We start from the raw sequence: 13,059 nt of genomic DNA, 5'->3' as shown, positions 1-13,059 counted from the left end.
GCCCGGCAGCTGCGGCCGGGGGGCGGCGGGGAGGGCACGGGGGGGGGGGCCCGCTCCGCTCGGCCCCGGAGCACAAAGGGCAGCAGCAGCAGGCCGAGGGACCCGGCGGGCAGAGGGGGGGGCTGAGGTCTCGGGGGGGGGGGACACCCCAACAACCCCCGGCTGCACAGCGAGGGGCCCGCTCCCCCCCGAATAAACCGCCCCCCCCCGGAGAGGTTGCTTTTTTTTTTTTTAATCGGTATTCCCATCGTTTTTTTGCAGTGGCGGGGGTGGGTTTTGGCTTTATTTTACATTTGCCTCGCTGCTTTGCCATCGCTCCCCGCAGCCCCGCAACCTTGGCGGGGGGGGGGGGGGGGCTCGCCACACGCTGCGGGGCCGCAGCACAGGGCCGTGGGCCCATCCTGCCCGACCTCCCCAACAGCCCCGTTGCAGCTCAGCGCCTCGCAGGGCTGAATCTCGAGCCTGCTTTCACCCAAAAGCAGCGAGGTCCGGCGAGGCAGGGGCGCTGCAGCATCACAGCCGCCTCCGGTGCCCCCCCTCCGGCTCTGTCACCGCAGCCCGCAAGGCGGGGCGCGTCCCCTTCGGCAGTTTTGGGGGGCCGCAAGAGCCCCCGCCGGCTCCTAGGTTAGGCTTCAGACCTCAATAAACCTCTGTTGTAAGACTCGTTGTTTTCAGCTTCCTAAAGCCACGCCGAGCCCCGAGCCCCCAGCCTCCCGAGAGCCGGACTTGGGCAAGGGAAGATTTTAATTACTGGGCTGCGAAAAGCCGCGCAGCTGGATTCAGCCGCGTGCACCCACCTCTCCGCGCCCCCTCCCCTCCTCATCTCTGCTCCGCTTTTATCAGCATTGCGTCTGTCCAAGGAAGCGAGCCCGTAGCCGGCCCCGTCCTCCGTCCCTGCGGTGTTTGACGTGGGACACGCGACCTCGCCTGCGACGGAGGTGCCGCTGGCAGAGCACTCTCCTTGTTTAGGAGAGGGGCGAGAAAACCCTCGCCGCGCCTTGCGGGATTGCCTGATTTCGTGCTCGCCTGTAAAACGCAGGCGCTTTCAGGGAGGGCTCCCGGGGGAAGCGGGACGAGGAAAGGGAAGAAGCAGAGGACGCGGGCCTCGGGGACGGCTGCGTGGCGGTGAGGAAGGGGCTGCTCTGCAGCACATCCGTCGCACAAGCAAGCAGTCGAGGACGGGGCTCACCTCCAGCCCCGGGAAGAGGCAGGAGGGAGGAAGCACGCGATGCCCATACGGCTCCTTCCAGCGGTGCGGTGACCCGCTCCTCTCCCGCGGACCCGATCCTGAGCGCTGCTCCAGTGAGGCCAGGTCCTGTGTCGCTGCAGAAGCTCGGAGGGCAAGATGCTGCAAGGTGCAGGCAGCCCCAGCTCCGGCAGGAGGGCTCTAGAGGCACAGAGATCTTTAAGAGACGCCGGATTTGCCCCCTTCCCTCTTTCCCAGTAGAGCAGCGCAAGTACCAAGGTGTCGGAGACCGCCTTGCTCCCTCGTCCATCAAGCACGGCGAGGTCCCAGGACCGTTCTGACCTCGTTTCGCTCCACCCTAAGCCAGGGGCGATGTGGTGGTGTGTTCACCGCTGGGGGACGGGACATCTGCACCGCCCCGGCCTCTTCCGTGCACCCTTGGGGCGAGTTGCCAGCCGCGGGGCAGTTCTGCTCCGGAACGAGCCCCCGGTTCTTTGCAGAGCAGGTAGCGAGGGGTAAGAAGCCGAGGGCAGGCAGCCAGGCCCCAATAAACCCAAAGCGGCCTCGGCTGGCATTAAAGGCGGGAGGGAGCAAGCCGCTCCGAGGCAACCTGCAGTGCAGCAGCAGAGCTGCTGGCTCCCTCCAGGGGCCACCGAGAAGCCGAGGACAGCTCCGGAGGAACGCAGGTAACGGGGGAGCTGCTGGGGCAGAGCGGGCCTGGTCCCCAAAACTGGGGGGGCCAAGGGGACGGAGGAAAGCCTGATCGGGCTGAGCCGGTGCCAGCTGCCCCTCCCGGACCCGAGGCCTCTCCGGGTTTGCAGAGGGGCTCCTCGGCAAGCAGGACTGCCCCCGTGCCCAAACGCTGCCATTCCCCCGGGCTTCCTGCGGGTCCCTTTCTCCTTACCCCGGAGGGGATTCAAGAGGCTAAATGTGGTAACCTTAAAATCCTCTTCTGCGCACACAAAGCCCCCTCCAATGCTGCCCAAGGCTCCGCAGGAGAAGTGCCCCCAGCGCGCTCCCCGCCGTGCCCCCATGGGCTGCCGCACACCAAAGGGGGGCTGCTTCCCACACCCCCCCCCACGGCCACGGGCCCCCAGGCTTGGAGGCGGCTGCGCTGCAGCGAGCCGCTCCCGACGGCCTGAAATGGCAGGAGACGGGAGCACAAAGGCAGCAAGTGCCAGCAGCCGCAGCGGGGGACGGAGCAGGCCACGGTCTCCCTTTGCTCGTCTCCTCCTCGTGTGCTGACCCCCCCTCGTTCAGGCACGCCAGGGCTCGAATGCCCGGGAGCAGGGGGGTTATTTCACAGAAGCCCACGTGCGGCCGTAAGAACGCCTCTGCCCTGCCTCATCCGTCGTGTTTTGCGCTCAGAGCTGGGATCCCGCGGTCTCAGGGATGTGGTCCCGTTCCTGTGGCAAAGGCAGCTCGGGGGCCGGGGCTGCCGGTGATCCCGCGGCGATTCCCCCGCCGGCTCGGAGGCTTGGGGGCACCTCCCGCGGGGGGGTCCCACAGCCCGCAGGCCGCTGCGATGAGAAGGGTCCCCAGAGCGACGCGGTCGGCCACGCGGCCCTGACAGTGGGTCCCCGCGGGCACCGGGCCCTCACTCGGAGGTGGATTTACCGGGGACGTGCCCCCGCGCAGCCACGGCTTTAGCCCAGTCGAGTCCGGTTTCCTGACGGAAAAGCCCTGGGGCAGAGGAGCTGCTCTTTGCTCCGCGGGGCTGGGTCAGGCCAGTACACGACAGTCGCCACCGGGCACAAACCACCGTCTTATTTCCCCTACACGGTTCCCCCACACCCAGGAGAGCCACAGCTCCCTCCCGAGGGGGAAGCACAGCGGGATGCAAGCCGGGGGTGAGAAGGAAGATTTACCTCCACCCCCCGGGCACCCCTTCCTTGCGGACGTACACGAAGCACCCGGCTCCATCCTTACCCGCAGGCCAGCTGCTCAGGGAACAGCTTTACGAGTGCCCCATCCTACACGGGTCCTGCCATCGGTCAGCAAAGAGAGATTAAAACACACGCGTCTGCTCTCGGGTCGCCGCGTGGCGGAGGGACCTATCCTGCCAGCCAGGAGGTTTGGGGTACACGGACTGGGTGCAAACAGGATAAAGAGAAACAACCGCAGGCAGAGGCCCCATCTCCAGGGGAAGGTTGATGATACGGGTGGGTAAGCCTAGGAAGAAGGAGGTTAAGGGAAATAAATTAACAGCCAAGTGCCCAAAAGGCTGCCGGAAGGGGAGAGAACGGCCCATTTTCCATAGCTGTGCACGTAGGGCTGGGCTCAGCCCAGCAGAAATGATTCAGGTGTTGGGAAAAGAGAGGAAAGGTCGGGGAAGCATTGAATAGCCTGGGAAGGAGGAGAAATCCCTGCCTGGGGGCGGCACTGGGGAAGGACCTGGCAGGACTTCCACGGCAGCACTGGGCCCCAGCCCTATGCAGGTGTCCCAAGTGCAGGGTGAGCGCCCGGCGGGCGTCATGCGTCTGCTGCCCCCCCGAAGAACTAAAACCCAGCCCTCACCACGTCCTAGGCCCAAGGGGGGTTTCTGCGCCACCGCAGAGGCCTGGAGAGGCACCGCTGCTGGAGAGGCAGTGCCGGAAGGCGGTGCCCATAAAAGCCGGGCTCGCCGTCCTGCCCAGAGCGCAGGGCTGAGGCATCCCGGCAGAAGTGGTCAGGTTCAAGGGCGCGGGGGTTTTGCCAGAAAGATCCGAGCTTGCCAGAAAGATGGGGCAGCTCCAGAGTGATGAGCTGGGCGTACCTTCAGATGGAGCCTACGGAAATGATCCCGCTTTGGGTTATTTCCTTACCGGTTTGTCCCAAGGCAGCCAAAAACCAACCGACAGCATTACTGAGGTCTGACACCCCCAGGTGACGTCCCAGAGGGACTGCTATTTCCTTTGACCTCCTAACAGGCCCCTTTCGACGAGCTGCACACCTTCCTGGGCCTGCTTTCCCAGTGCAGGCCGTCAGAGCTTTGGCACCAGAGGGCAAAGGAACCCGTACATGCCTCCGCTAGCAAGACAGCCTCCCGCGGCACAGCTCGGCTCTCCCCGTGCTGTTTGCCCTTGGCTGTAGGACTATCGCCCCGGGGGCATCAGAGCCAGGGCCGGGGGGCTGAGGCAGGGAGCAGAGGGACGGACTGCCCGGGGTTTGCTTTAGGCTCCCAGTGCTGCCGCTTGAGTGCCGCTGAGCGATTCCCCATCCCGGATCTATCCAGGCACCGAGCTACAAATTTGGCGTCAAGGCTGGGGCTCGGGTTGAATTTCTCTGGGAACCGGGGAGGCAATTCTGCCCCCTTCCTCCAGTCCCTGGTTTCTCGGAGGTGAGATCCACCTCTCTGCCTTGTCATTTCCAGAGGCAAACAGCCGCGATGCTAACCCAGGCTCTTTTCCACTCCATCCTCCCTGTTCCCAGCCACCTTTGCCAGCTCAGCCCAGCCGAAATCCTTCGGGCCTTGGGGCTGAGCACCCTGCCTGCTGCCCATCGCCTCTTGTACCCGTGCCTGCTGCCCACCTGGCGGTGCGCAAGGGGCTGCGAGGGGCGGGGGTGGGCAGCGGGCATGGCTGCTGCTGGGCACCAAGTGGCACCAGCTCCGCACCCCCGCGAGGGGCTGCAGGATCCGCAGGCAGCGAGCTGCTGCTGCAGGATGCGAAGCAGGCGGTGGCTGGCTCCTCCGTGTCAGCAGGTAGGAGCTCCCGTGCCTTTCCTGCCTGCCCTGACCCCTCTCTGGGTACTAAAACGCCAGACGACCTGCTCGTGTGCTGCCCCTGTGTCGTACAGGCTGGGTGCCACGGCCAGCGCTTGCACGGGTGCACTGGTGTTAGCCAGGAACCCGTGTCTGAGACCCAAAATCTCGTGTCTGAGACAAGGCTGGAAGCACGTCAGGAGGATAACCTTTCCTGCCGCTCTGCAAGTTAGCGCCGTGCTGAAACAGACCTTCTGCAGCCCTTTCCCCCCTGTAAGGGTGGAAGGTTACAACCCGCCCGGCTTCACTGAGCTCATCCACAGCTGAGCAAGTAGCTCTGCCTCCTAGCACTCATTTACTCCCCAGCCACACGGTGCCTATGTACAGAGCTCCCTGGCCCCCCTCCACCCGCCAGCCCCAGAGGCCGCCCGAGCTGCCCCGTGCGCAGCCGTGCCCAGGCTAACTGCGGTACCCAGCGCCCCGCTGCTCTGTGACACCCTCCTGCACTGTGGCACCCCCCAAATCACCCCCACCGCCTCATTCCAGGAAAGCTTATACTCCTTCCCGTACGGAAACGCTAGCTGATAGAGAGATGTATGTGTTTTGTACAAAAAAAAAAACCTGCAGGGTACGCACTTCGCCATGTGCTTTGCTGGGGAGCTCTCACAGGTCCTCGGCTCACAAACCCCTTCCAGCTGAAGCTCCCCCTGCTCCCAGTGCAGCCAGCAAGCAGTGGCTAGGCAAAGCCTGAACCATACGCTGCTAAAATCCCAGTGCAAACCTCTACCTCCTTGAAGACCGTCACTTCCCGGCAAAATTCAGGTGCGGACCCCAGAGACGGGCAAGCTTTCGGCACCGTTACAGGGAAAGATGTAGAAGTGCTGCAGGAAGTCACATTCTGATTAGCTTCACGTCAACGGAGGGGTAAGCATTACAAAGCATTTAAAAGATCAAATGCAAAAGCACAGCTTGAGTAATAGGGACCGAGGTGGTTTCAGCTAGGCACGTTTGTGGTTAGCCTGATGGAGCTCTTTGAGGCTGTAACTGCTACAGCAGTCAAAGTGGAGGGCGCGGGCAGAGCACAATTAGGCTTATGGCACGCACTGGGCAAGGCTTTGCAAAAGAAGCTAATGACTGAGATGGGGAGTCCCAGAATAAGTGGCTGTGCTGCGGCTTAATGCTCTGGAAATTGCCCAGAAACAAAGATGCGAGCGGGAAGGTATTAATGGGAACCTTCGGTGTCAGGAGGGAACGATTCCCGGGATGGAGCAGGACGGCCAGCTCGGCTGGAGCACAACAAAAGGCAGCAAGGTAAGACGGAGAGCTCCCGAGGGCAAGGAGCTGTAATTTGGCTCTGAACATCACGTTCCTTGATGCCTCACCCCCCAAACAACTCTCTCCTTTTTCCTAACGGAGCTGCTGCAAGCCTGCTTTTTGTATTCTCTTCCTCATTTTCCTGCTCCAGTGTTGTTGCGGTTTTTCCTACTTGTCGTCTTGTCGTTTGGTTGTCGTGTTTTGACAAAAGCAGAAGCCCCTTTGAGAACGAGCAGCTCCAGCAGCGCGTGCAGAGCCCACGGACGTGGGGCCGGAGCAGTTGCAGGGCTGCGATCACGCCGTGGGAAGCTGGAGCAAGAGCTACACCAGCCGGTGCTGGCTGGGAGCTGCACTCCCCTCGCCAGGCCCTCCGGGCGCTCCGCACGCGAACGGCAGCGGTAGGCAAGGGCTGGAAGGACCTCGCTGTGCTCCTGTGATCTTTGGGGGAGTTTGGGAAATGATGCACACGGGAAAAAATTCCAGGTGAACAGCATCTTACCTCCCAGGGCTCTGTAACCGGAAAACAAAGGCAAATCTTTGCTCCGCGTCTGCCTGAAGGAGCAGGTCGCCGCCTTCACGTCCCGAGTCGGAGCTGTGGGACGCACCGGGCTGTGCTCAGGGGAGGGAGGAATGGGATATTCATTTCTTTACCGTCGATTTGGTTTTGCCGGACTCGCAGTAACTGAATCGGTGCCCAAAGCACGGGTCTGCCTGCCACCCAACGCGTGCAGTCAGGCTACAGCACGAGGCGGGGGGGTGCTGGTAGGGCAGGACAGCTGCAGGCGAGCGCATGCAGCACCGTGCACCATGGGTGCTGTAAGATCTTCAGCATGTTGTTCTGTTTGTTCTTATTTCTCTGCTTGTTTAGCTTTCTCACGACTAGTCTTAGTCGTGTCAGGCTAGAGCTGAGGGTTTTAGCCGTACCCCTCAAACTCAGTGTCTGGTCGTTACCCTCCCAAGCCTCTCTGCTCTGGGTACGTTGATTTTAACGCCCTAAAAGAGGGGTTCCAGGCTTTCTGAGAGTCACGGTGTACTGGAACAGCCAAGATTTAAGTTCATAAATCTGTGAGCTACTATTACCAAGCCTGGTACAGGGTGAACTTAAAAAAAAAAAGTACATTTTTTGTAAGCGTGCGTTCAGCACAAGGGAAAAAGAAACCCACAGCGACCCCAGGCAGCAGGGGGCACAGGCGCACACAGGTTATTTGTCAGGGAAGGACGCAGAGCTCCATGGGAAGTCACCAAAAGACTTTGTGATGCACTCAAAAAATGTGTGGACGGGACTGTAACGGGGATAGGAACAGAGCTCAGTGACAGCCGAAGTGTCTTCGGCCAGCTGTACTACTAGAGAAAAGATAGTATCGGATTAAATCCTTCCAACCTCATCAGTGCTTTCACATTGTAAAAAGATGCGGTTTTGCAAACCCAGGACAGAAAAGGCGCCTTGCAAAATCCCATTCTCACGGGCAGGCTGCAGTCACCCACCGCTGGATGTGCTGTTACCCCACAGATACCTGAGCACCACCCCGAACCTCTTCACCGACGGAAGTTTTCTAAAAATGTGAAAAAGGGTCTGGTTTCCTGGCTTTGTACCTCCAAAAACCACACCGTGCCTCCCAGGCCTCCTCCCTCCTCTGCGATTTTGTTTCCTTTTTAATCATTCCACATTTCTCTCTATTACCACTGCTTCCTTAGGACCGATGGCGAGGGACCTGGCTGAAAAATGCACTGCTCGTAAGCAGCAGGGTGAGGCTGCCAGATAGTGGAAACGAGCACAGTGTCCGGGGCATTCCGACCCTGCAGCTCACACACGGCCAGAGTTACTGCCCAGAAAGAAAACACCGATATTATTATTACTGTACCTCTTTTCGAAGGATACATACATGCATATGCATTTAATGTACACGCCCATGTGCATAAAAACCACTATATTGTGGGAGGAATCTCAGTATTTATTCCAGAGTCTGATTTATTTTTTTTTTAAGGAAAAAACCAGCTTCTTATGTACAGAATTTTCTTATTCTACTGAGGAAGCAAAAGCGCCTCGTAAGGAATAAGCCTGAGAAACCTGCAAACTAACTGCACTGCAGATGACGAAACCAGCTCACCAAGAAGATCCGTTTCGGCCGGCCAGGACTGTAGGGCCCCCGTCCGTAGAGCATTTGTTGCTCCCTGGATGCCTCCAGGAGCTGCGGAGAGCGGAGGCAGAGGTAAGGGGAACTTACCTACCGCTTCCCCTTGCCCGTGATGCGATGGCTCCTGTAACTAACCCTTTGAACGGACCCAACGCTCGCTGCAGTTCCCGTGCCAGATGCTTGTTGCCTCTGGACGAACCTTACCGGGCTAAGGGCACAGCTGGGGCCCTGCGAGTAATTCCAACGGCTTCGTTATCCTTGTAGCGGCACCAGCCGAGGCAACGCGTTAAAGCCACGAGCCTCTCAGCAGAACGCGCGTGGGCTCCTCACCGCCGCCGCGCCGGTGAAGCCGATGACCTTACACACTGCACGGCGCCTCCTTTCCCTCCCCTCCTGCAATCTGCCCCTTCATCCCTAACATAACCGCTCCCACACTCTGTAACCAACTGAAAATGACTGAAGAACAGTGCTTTGGAGCTACTTTCTTTCTTGTTCCTTGCCCTCTTCAACACCTCCTGCCTTCTAGGGCCCCGGGAGGAGGTGCTGAGGAGGAGCTGGGTGCCCCCCCAGGTCACCCCCCAGGTGACATTCGCAGGAGATGACACCTGCGTGTGTTTCTGGGGGTGGCAGCGCCTCCCTGACCACTCTCGTTTCACTGCGAGGCTTTGAAACTTCTCCGGAGGAGCCCCTGTGCTGTTTGTGATCTTCTGCAGGTTCACACCCCGGCTGTATTTATTACTTAAAATTAATCCAGCTCAATTAATAGTAAGCGTAAAAGAACTGTCTAAAAATCCCCCTGCCGGCCTTTTATGAACACCCTCCTCCTAATACTCATCCTCCGCTATCACACGCTCTGAAATAACCGAATTAGCAACACCCGGTGTTTTGGTACCTGGCTCATAGAACCACTCTTCTTCCCCAGCTAGCACTTTACTCACCGTGGGCAAATCACATTTCCCATAGGAGCTCATTACTGCTGCTCTTTGCTCAGCATCAGGAAATCTTTTGGAGCTCTCCTCACTCCCAGCTGCTAAAAAGGGCTTTGTGCTTCTGCTGGTGACTCGGTGCTCCCCCCGTCCCCTAACTCCCTCTCGCGCACCTTCCAGATCGGAAGGGGCATTTTTAGAAAGCGCCTTTCGGATCAAAGGCAAAGCCCACCTTGAACAAACCCACCACGCTTCTAACCTTGAACACGATCCCTTTGGTATCTCCGACTCTGACGATGTCCCATAAAGGGGGTCCCTAGGGGTAACCTGTGCCTTTCCAACACCTCCCCTCCTCTGCGAGTGCCCCCCAGGCCGCTTCCCCCTTCCCCACACACCTACAGGGAAGAACACGGTGCCTCGTTTAGGGGCTGCATTGTGCAACCTTTGAGCAAAGCAGCTCCAAAACCTCCGTGACGGCAGTGCTCCGCTGCCTGCCCCAACCTGCCCCTGCCCTCGGGGCTTTGTCCGGGCTCAGAGCTGAGCAGCAGGAATGGGAAATCGCAGCTTTCCTCCATCCCAGTGCACCGGAGAGACTTCGTAGGAGGGCAGCATCAGGGGTCTAGAAAGTTTACTGGACAGTTGCACTTACGGATTTCTAATTTTTCATACCAGCTGAAGGATAAATGCCACTGACTTATTTATCACAGGCCAAAACGTTGAAGTATCTTGCCCTCCCACAGAAGTGTTTTCGGGGCTGCTGTTATTCAGCTTATCTAAAGTTGCCGACAGCCTCTGCTGACAGTTTTCAAGGTTACAAAAGCAGCAGCTTGTTACAGAGCGGTGAAGAGTTCTTCCCCCTCAAAATTAGGCTCAGTGCAGCCACATAATTGTATTCCGCCAGTACGGTACAAACCTACACGGAACAGATTTATACGAGAAAAGGATTTCCATACACACCGAAGGGATAAGATTGCCAAACAGTCTCCGTAAATCCCCGGTTCTTCTTAAATTTGAAATGTGCTTTTTAACCAGAAATCTCACCCCAGTAGGGGTGAAGAGGAAGCTGCTCTGCGCAGAGAGCCGCCTTATCCCCAGCTGGAAGGCTGACTTCAGGCGTGGCAAGTGGCCGGCTACCCGGCATGGGATTGTATGCAGCCAAAAAAATGAGCCAGTCCCCTTACCCTGCACGTGGTCTTTAATTAGAAAGTGCATCTTCAGCACGGTGTAGGCATTGATCTGTTCTATTCCTCACTAGCCTAATGACCCCCACCTCCCACTTCTAATCAGAAGCAGGCTAAACACTTTTTCAGCGGTGCACAGTTGCAAGATCGTGCTCTGTGCCTCTGCCTTCACCATGTTTTCAGCTAACTGCGCTGTGTTGCTACAGGCGAGCCAACAGCAGCAAGAACACTCCCTGCATCAGTGGTTTTTAACTTCTCAAGAGGGCTTGCAGACCCCTAACTTTCAGGGAGATGCAGAGACTGAGGCATTACCACCGGGAGAATTGCCGTGTTATGATCTGTAGATCCACGAGAGGCTCCTCGCCCTGCAAGGCACGGAAATCAAAGCTCCCGTGCTGCGGGATACAGCAGTGCTGTGAAACTGGGCACAGCGATGCAGAAATTCTTCAATGGGGGGACTGGACAGATGACACACGATGCAAAAGCCCTCTAATAATGTACATATAGATCGGCAATGTCATTTACTGGTAACACTTGATTTCTATTCTCCCATCCCACAATATACTTAGGGAGGGGAAGAATCAAGGTTGCTCGCGCTACGTATTACCGCCCAACGCATTGCATTCGTATTCTAAAAATACCTGGAGAGCGCAGCTTTGACAAAAGAAGTATTTACACCTCTTTCACGTTACCTTCGGTACTGAAGGCGCAGCAAAACACCATACCCTGCTGATGTAGCAGCAGTTGGACATTAGAAACGCATTCGGTGAAGACTTTGCCAACCGTCTGTTGTCATGGAAACTTTGCAGGTAAAAATAATTTCTTGAATAACTTATAAACAGACAGATGGCATAAAACCTCCCACACTCTCCAAATTAAAGGAGTTACTAAAAGGCAGTTTACGTGCCAGCTCTGTGAAGTTCTGCTTGTTGAAGAAACCACGTCTCCAAGGTCATCTTCACAGTGCTGGTAGCTCACCTAAGGAACTTCACAAAAGGCCGATCGGGGGCGTTACAGAAAGCATTCAGATGATAGGGAAGCCAAGTCAGCACGCTTTCACGGAGGATTTCCCAAGGGATTACAAACGTGCCCTGAAATAATGATCCTACATAAAACGGGAAATTAATCCAGCAGCACACCCGGGCACTAAAGCCTTGCTTGTAATTCCTAAAGCCCTGCCCTGCTTATTCTTTTACTAGGAAATGAGAACTATTACCCATCACAGGAACAATCCAAGTGCAATATACAAGTCAATTTTAAAGTTGTTTGTTGTTTTTTTTTTCCCACAGAAGTTTTCTGAAGACAGGAAAGCTGTCAGTAATATTAATACAGTTTCATTCACCCTAGTGCCAGCGGATGTGAACTGAAGCGGTACTGCGCCACCGACGGCAGCTGCGGGACTGAAGCACCTGACTCAGGAAATCCAGGATCTCTCTGGCAAGTTGCACACCAAGAAGTCAACGTTTTGACTCAATTCCCTCACTTCTAAAATAGGCAAGTAAGAGCTCAAAAGAATTGTGGACGAGGCAGGCTGCTGACCAAGTGGTTATCGCAGAAAAGCCACAGCTACACTCGCATTATTCTCGGGCAGCATCGCAAATTCAAATGAACCCCCCCCGCCTTTTTCCCAAAATAGCAAACAGCTTTCTCCTTGAAGGAGCAGATGCTGAGCACTGCTATCAGCAAAATTCAAAGATTTTTCCAAGTGAAACAGATTGTTCAACATCCTGAGTTCAGAGTAGCTGAGAGACAAGGAAAAGGAGTATCAGACCAAAACACCCCCCGCCTCCCACCCCAATGTTATTTGTGCTCTGTTTTTGCATTTATCTGCTGCATTACGTGAGCTTCCCTCACTCCTCCCAACTACTATTCTCAACAGGTGTACAAGAAAAGGGCAGTAACATCACAAAGGTTAGTTTTCCTTTGATGTAAGTTTTTTTAATGCTCACATTTACTGGAATTTTCTCTCTTCCCTGGCTGACTTTTTATTATTAACGTGGAAAAAGCAAATACGGGTCCTTTGCACAACCTGTGTTCTGTGGTCAGACTAATGCTCAGAAATAAATACAAATGTTTTTCTCTGAGATCGCACTGACATCTTTAAGTAAATCCATTAGTATCGTTGAGCAAGTTCCCCAAACAAAAATCAGGTATTTTGTGAAGAATTGCTCCCATTCTTTAACATCAACAGTTCCTTAAAGGGCGAAAGCAAAAATTGTAGGGTTTAAATTTTATATTCCTCTATTTCATCTCCCAAGAACGAGTGAAGTAAAAACCAAACTCTGCCCTTAATTCACAAGCACGTGGTGTTGTGGCAGAGCAATCTTGAAGCTGAGTTTGTTTACTTTTGTCTGCCTGTTTCTGTCCCTGCCTCTCAGCGTAACTTTAACGGGGTCATTTTCTCTACCAGCATAACTCAGAAGCACTTTGTAGGGATCCTCACAAAGACCAAGTACTCAGTACTCTCACTTTTGGCGCGACTACCTGTAAAAAATAACTTTTTCCTAGTGATGTAACGTTCACAGCTATAGAACAGGTCCACCTCAGGGCAGCGGGACGTCAGTAGGATGTGCTGCAGTCACTGACCAGTACCCGAAGGAAAGAATTATTTCATCTATCGGTACCTGGTTCTACC

Source organism: Anser anser (assembly GCF_964211835.1).
Source record: "Anser anser genome assembly, chromosome: 16".
Classification (NCBI taxonomy): Eukaryota; Metazoa; Chordata; class Aves; order Anseriformes; family Anatidae; genus Anser; species Anser anser.
This window is presented reverse-complemented; position numbering follows the sequence as displayed.